Raw genomic sequence first — 213 nt, 5'->3', positions numbered from 1 at the left:
CCTTTGCTGCACATACAGCCACAAATATAGTGGAGAGAAAAGTTATGAAAAACTTCTTAGAAAATAAACAGATGCCTTAAGGGAATGAGTTGATGGGGCTGGGGTCCCAGGATCATAGGGGCCTCGGGGTACTCTGAGATCAGTTGGCATAACATAGTCCACAAAAACAATGTTCTACAACCTACTTGGGTCAGTAGCTACTGGAGTCTTAAA

The sequence above is a fragment of the Echinops telfairi genome, unplaced genomic scaffold (genome assembly GCF_000313985.2).
Source record: "Echinops telfairi isolate 266 unplaced genomic scaffold, ASM31398v2 ScPeMD7_40;HRSCAF=151, whole genome shotgun sequence".
Classification (NCBI taxonomy): domain Eukaryota; kingdom Metazoa; phylum Chordata; class Mammalia; order Afrosoricida; family Tenrecidae; genus Echinops; species Echinops telfairi.
Note: the sequence above shows the minus strand (reverse complement) of the source record.